We start from the raw sequence: 6,645 nt of genomic DNA, 5'->3' as shown, positions 1-6,645 counted from the left end.
CCAAGATAGTAAAATGGAAAGGGAAAAGGTTTCTATTCCTTTCTACCATCACTTGAGTTCTAAATTATTTCAAATAAGTTGATAATCTTCTATTACGAAAGCAGAAAAAAAATTCTAACCTTAACCATAATATACTGTTACCAAAAAACAAACAAAAACATATACTGCAACTGTAAGATAAATATTAGGAAAGTGAGTGGCTTTATTTTAGCCCCTAATACACTGAACGTAGTTACCCTATTGTTTGTAAATGGAATAGGAATAGGGGAGAGGTTTCCCATCAATATAGTAGATTTAATTAATGCAAGAAGCCACCTCTTCCACGTCCAACATGCTAGGTGAGATATAACCGGAAAACAAAACTTGTTTTAATACAGAGCTAAATCCAAAAGCAAAAGAGAATTTCCCAAGTGCAAAAAAGTGGGAAACACTCAAAAAAAAAAAAAAAAAAAAAGCACAGTGGTAAAGGGACATGTGAATAGAATTCATATCTCAGAACTACATATAAATAATGGAACAATCTGAAACAGAGACATTTTAAGACAAAATAAGATATTTTAAAACATGCCTTTAATATTCAAAGAGAAAACAAAGAAACAGATTTCATTTGACAAGAACAGACCATTGTCAAAGAAAAAAACTCCCACATTATATTTAGTCGTCACATCTCCTTAGATCCCTCCAATCTCTGACAATGCCTTGGTCTTCCCTATTTTTCATGTCTTTGACTCTTAAAGAGTACTGATTGCTTTACCTTGTCAAATATATCTCATTTGGGTTTGGCTGATGTTTTCTGATGATTGGACTAAGGTTATACATTTTTGGCAAGAATACAAAGAAATGATGTATCCTTTCTCTTATCATGGGTCTCAAGATGTGAATACGTTTTATTATTGTGATGGTCACCTTGATCACTGATTAAGATAAATTTTGGCAGGTTTCATCCCAGTAAAGTTACTATATTTCCCTTTGTGATTAATGAAGATCTTGGGGGACATACTTTGAATCTTTAAAAATCTTACTTCTCCTCAAATTTTCACTAATTTTACAATCAATTGGTGGATGTTGTCTGCAACAATTATTACTGTGTTTAGCTAATGCTTATTTTCTACTTCCCTCAATCCATCCATCCTTCCACAGTTATTAACTGGAATTCTACTATAAGTGAGAACTGTTCATTTCCCCTTTTTATATCTCTATCAGTATGGACTCGTGGATATTTACTTTATTATTCTATGGATTATAATCCAATGATTTCATTATTTCTTTTGCTCAAATTGCTCCAGCTTTGGCCATTAGAACTCTTTAGTTTGGCTCCCATGTTCTTTCAAACACTATCTCCCCATCTTTTCAAGATTTTTTTTTTTAATTTATTTATTTGACAGAGCCACAGCGAGAGAGGGAACACAAGCAGGGTGAGTGGGAAAGGGAGAAGCAAGCTTCCCACAGAGCAGGGAGCCCGATGTGGGGCTTGATCCCAGGACCCTGGGATCATGACCTGAGCCAAAGGCAGACGCTTAATGACTGAGCCACCCGGGCGCCACCCCCTATCTTTTTTTTTTAAGCCCTTTGTTACCTGGCACACATCAAGGTGTTCCAGGCACCTTTAGTATTTTCTGTCTCAGTCCTGGAATCAAGCACTTCTCCAAGAAGTGGAGAATCGGAAATAAAAAACTGGATCCTAGGTTTGTTCATTACTGCTGGGGTATCATACCTTTTAGTCACTCTCAGTAGACACAGCTAGGAAACATATGCAAAGTAACCTGATACATATACTGATATCTCAGACTCCAAAACCAACCCACCAGAGTTCATTTTAGCCTTCTCCTTTCTTTCTTTCTTTGTGAGAAATCCAGTTTTTGTTGCCCAAAACATATTTACCTATTTGTTCAATTTGAGTACATACATAAGGCAGTTTCAGAATTGTAAATCTATGCCCCAGTGACAAATATATTTACTGACTATATTACAGCATTAATGCGCAGTTCTTTTTATCTTTACCGTAACAGTACAGTCAAGATGTTATTTTCCAAAACAACTTGGAATAAAGTTCTTTTCTTCCCCATCCCCTCTGATGTCATTCCTTCCTCATTCCTGATACCCAGTTCCAATATCCTCACTTTTTTGCACCCATTTCCCACCTACCCCATATAGGTTACCAATAATCACTTTAGTTTCCAGTTTATCCTTCCAGTATTGATTCTACAAAAATAAACAGATACACGTGTATTGTCTTACATCGCTTTCTTACACAAGAGACCATATACTGTAGCTACTCCTGTGCTTTACTTTTGTCATTTAACAGTATATCATCTCAGAAACACTCCATATCAGTTGATACAGACCAGTCTTTTTTTTTTTTTTTTTTTACAGCTCCATTACTTCACTGAATGGATTTACCACATTTTAATCACTTTGCTATGTGTGGGCATTTAGACTGTTTCCAATATTTTGCAGTTACATTGCATTACATTGCTGTAGTGATGTATGTATTTTTATATTGTTGGAGGTGTATCTTAACAGTAGAGTCCCAGAAATGGTCTTGCTGGGTCAAAAAGTAAATAAATACATATGTAGTATTTTTAAGTATCGCCAAATTTCCCTTTGGAAGGGCTATAACAACTCACATTCTCACCAGCAATGTATGAAAGTGCCCATTTCTCCACAGCTTCACCAACAAAGTACACTGTCATATTTTTAAATTTTTGCCATTGATAGGTATTATTTTATTTGCAAAATAATCTTGAAAAAGAATAAAGTTGAAGAACTCACACTTCCTAACTTTGAAACTTACTACAAAGCCACAATAATTAAAACAATATGGTATGGGCATAAGAACAAACATAAGACCAATGGAATAGAAAGCCCAGAAAACCCTCACACATGTGGTCAACTGATTTTCGACAAGGGTGTCAAGACCATTATGGGAAAGCATGGTTTCTCAACAAATGGTACTGAGAAAACCATGTATCTGCATGTAGTGTGAAGTTGGACCATAACCTATACCATATACAAAAATTAATTCAAAAATGGTTCAGAGGGGCACCTGGGTGGCTCAGTCGTTAAGCGTCTGCCTTCGGCTCAGGTCATGATCCCAGGGTCCTGGAATCGAGCCCTGCATCGGGCTCCCTGCTCTGCAAGAAGCCTGCTTCTCCTTCTTCTATTGCCCTTGCTTGTGTTCCCTTTCTCACTGTGTCTCTCTCTCTCAAATAAATCAATAAAATCTTAAAAAAAAAAAAAAATGGATCAGAGACCTAAATGTAAAAACTAAAACTACAAAAGTCTTAAAGAGAACATTGAGGAAAATCTTCACGGCATTGGGATTTGGCAACAATTTAATGAATATAACAAAAGTAAAAAAAAAAAAAAACAGGTAAACTGCACTACATCAAAATTTAAAACTTCTGTGCAAAAGATACAATCAATAGTAAAAAGGCAACCTACAGAACGGAATATTTGCAAATCACATTATCTGATATGGGGTAAATATCCAGAACATATAAAGAACTCCTACAACTCAACAAAAAAATACAAATAGCCTGATTTTAAAATGAGCAAAGGACTTATATAACTGTTTCTCCAGCAAAAATATACACACGGACAAGGATTTGAAAAGATGTTCAACATCATTAATCATTAGGGAAATGCAAATCAAAACCACAGTGAGATTATCAACTCACACCCATTAGGACAGCTACTAACGAGAGAAAACAAGTATTAGCAAAGATAAAGAGAAATTGGAACCCTTGGGCACAATTGGTGCAAGCCTCTATGGAAAACAATTATGTTGGTTTCTCAAAAAAATTAAAAATAGAATTACCATATGATCCAATAATTCTACTTCTGAGAATATATCCAAAAGATCTGAAAAGAGTCTCAAAGAGGTATTTATACACCCACATTCATAGCATCATTATTCACAAGAGGCCAAAAGGTAGAAACAACCCAAGTGTCCATCAACCAATAAACGCATAAACAAAACATAGTAATTACATACAACAGAATATTATTCAGCCTTGAAAAGAAATTTTGACACATGTTACAACATACATGAACCGTGAAGACATGATGCTAAGTAAAATAACCTGGTCACAAAAAGACAAATACTGTATGATTCCACTTAAATGACATACCTAGAATAGTCCTATTAGGGACAAAATGTAGAAGAGAGGTTAACAGGGGCCAGCGGGAAGGAAGGAATGGGAGTTAAGGCTATAGAGTTTGTTTTGGGAGACAAAAAAGTTCTGGAGATTGATAGCAAAGATGTGAAACTACTTAACACTACTGAACTATATATTTGAAAATGGCTAACATGCAAATTTCATATTTTTGTATGTTAACACAATTAAAAATAAAAATCAAAGAAAAAATAGATAAGTTGGACCTCATCAAAATTAAGAAATTTGTGCATTAAAGGACACTATCAAGAAAGTGAAAGGAAAGGAACTCTTGGGTGGCTCAGTTGGTTAAGTGTCTGCCTTCGGCTCAGGTCATGATCCCAGAGTCCTGGGGTTGAGCCCCACATCGGGCTCCCTGCTCAGTGGGGAGTCTGCTTCTCCCTCTGCCTCTGCCTGCCGCTCCCCTGCTTGTGCTCTCTGACAAATAAATAAAATCTTTAAAAAAAAAAAGTGAAAGGACAACCTACAGAATGGCAAAAATATACTTGCAAATCATACTTCTGACAAGGGATTAATACTGAAAATATATAAAGAGCTTCTACAGCTTAACAAACAACCAAAACAACCCAATTAAAAATGGGCAAAGGAGTTGAATAGACATTTCTCCAGAGAAGATATACAAATGGCCAATAAGCCCATGAAAAGATGCTTAAGACTGCTAGTCTTTAGGGAAATGCATGTCAAGTAAGATAACAGTTTACACCTACAAGGGTGGCAATTAAAAAAAAAAAAACATCAGGGGCACCTGGGTGGCTCAGTCTGTTAAGCATCTGACTCTTGATTTTTGGCTCAGGTCATGATCTCAGGGTCATGAGACAGAACCCCGTGACAGGCTCCTCGCTGAGCATGGAGCCTGCTTAAGAGTCTCTCTCTCTGCCCCTCCCCACCTCCTCCAACCGCTGCTTACACACTTTTTCTCTCTGGAAAAAAAAAAAAAAAAGGAAAATCTAACAAATTTTGGTAGGAATAAGAGAAACTGGAACCCCTGTGCACTGCTTGTGGTATGTAAAACAGCACAACCACTATGGAAAACAGTTTGGCATTTCCTCAAAAGGTTAAACACAAAACTATCATATGACCCAGCAATTCTACTCCTAGGTATATATCCAAAAGAACTGACACCAGGGGTCTGAACAAAATATCTATACACCAATGTTCATTACAACAACCCTAGTTGTTGCCCATTAGCAGATGAATGGATTAAAAAACGTGGCATCCACATAAGATGGTAATTATTCAGACATAAAAAGTAATGAAATTTTGATATATGCTACAATATGAGTAGACCTTGAAAACATTATGCTTAATAAAGTAAGCCAGACACAGGACAAATACTGTATGGTCCCACTTATATATGAGGTGCCTGGAATAGGCACATTTACAGAGATACGAAGGAAAGACTGACAGGGACTGGGGGGAGGTGTTTGGGGGCAGGGCAGGGGTGGGGAGGAAGAGACTGTTTAATGGGTACAGGGTTTATGTTGGGGATGATAAAGTTTTAAGTAAAATACCAGTGATGAAGACACAGTATTGTGAATGTTTTTAATGCCACTGAATTGTACACTTATAAATGGTTAAAATGATAAATGTTATTTATATATATTTTACAATAAAAAAAAGGTCTAACTTTACCCTAGTGATCTGAAATACCACCTTTGTCATATACTAACTTTCCATATGAATTTGGGTCTAATTCTGCACTTTTAATTCTTTTCCACTGGCCTATTTGTCCCTGCCAATGCCACGTTTTAATTATAGAGGTTTTATCATATATATACACACACACACACATTTTTTTCATTCTCTTAATTAAGTAGGCTCCACATACAGTGTGGGGCTTGAACTCACAACCCTGAAATCAAGAGTTGCATGCTCTACCAACTGAACCAGCCAGGCACCTCAGAGGCTTTATAATATATTTTAATGACTGGTAGGGCTATCCAACCCTGGCAGTTTCTCTTTTTCAGTATTTTCCTGGCTATTTCTAAAATCAGTTTTATTGGGGCACCCGGGTGGCACAGTTGGTTAAGCATCCAACTCTTGGTTTCGGCTCAGGTCATGATCTCAGGGTCCTGAGATCAAACCCCAAGTCGGGCTCCGTGATCAGCGTGGAGTATGCTTGAGATTCTCTCTCCCTCTCCCTCTACCCCTCCTGCTCATGCTCTCTCTAAAATAAATAAATAAATCTTTAAAAATAAATAAAATACAATCAGTTTTATTGAGATATAATTCACATCCCATACAATTTACCCATTTAAAACGTACAATTCAGTGGTTTTTAGTACATACACGGGATTGTGAATCCAGTTTTAGGACAAACCAAGTTTCTTTCTACTAAAGAAACTCTGTACCCATTAGCAATTGTTTCCCATTCTCCCCCCATCCCTTTCCGAGCCCTAAACCATTAATCTATTTATTATCTACAAATTTGCCTATGTGGACATTTTCTATAATTGGAATCATAAAG

Source organism: Callorhinus ursinus, unplaced genomic scaffold, assembly GCF_003265705.2.
Source record: "Callorhinus ursinus isolate GAN/ISIS: 27379988/994484 unplaced genomic scaffold, GSC_fseal_2.0 scaffold56, whole genome shotgun sequence".
Taxonomy (NCBI): Eukaryota; Metazoa; Chordata; class Mammalia; order Carnivora; family Otariidae; genus Callorhinus; species Callorhinus ursinus.
The sequence above is the reverse complement of the archived record's forward strand: the minus strand, read 5'-3'. Positions refer to the sequence as shown.